The following is a 274-nucleotide window of genomic DNA, read 5'->3' as shown; positions in this document are numbered from 1 at the left end:
TGAAGAAGAGGCAGCTCCCGGCAAACAGGAGCCTGCAGCAGAGGACAAAGCCTTCTCCAGGTTCCTGGGACCTTCAGGGGAAGAAGGGCCACACCATGCCTGGCTTCCATCCGTCCACATTCCCAGTTGTAAACCTCCAAGATATTTTTCTTCTGTTGTTTCTGTAGCTCTGTTGGACCCTTTGTTATGGAAGAAATAAAGCTTTTGTTTCCCTTTTCTTTTATAAAAGAAGCTGCTGGTGCTGGCTCTGCTGCCGGGAGTGCCCCCTTTCTTG

Source organism: Pterocles gutturalis, unplaced genomic scaffold (genome assembly GCF_000699245.1).
Source record: "Pterocles gutturalis isolate BGI_N339 unplaced genomic scaffold, ASM69924v1 scaffold26642, whole genome shotgun sequence".
Lineage (NCBI taxonomy): Eukaryota > Metazoa > Chordata > Aves > Pterocliformes > Pteroclidae > Pterocles > Pterocles gutturalis.
This window is presented reverse-complemented; position numbering follows the sequence as displayed.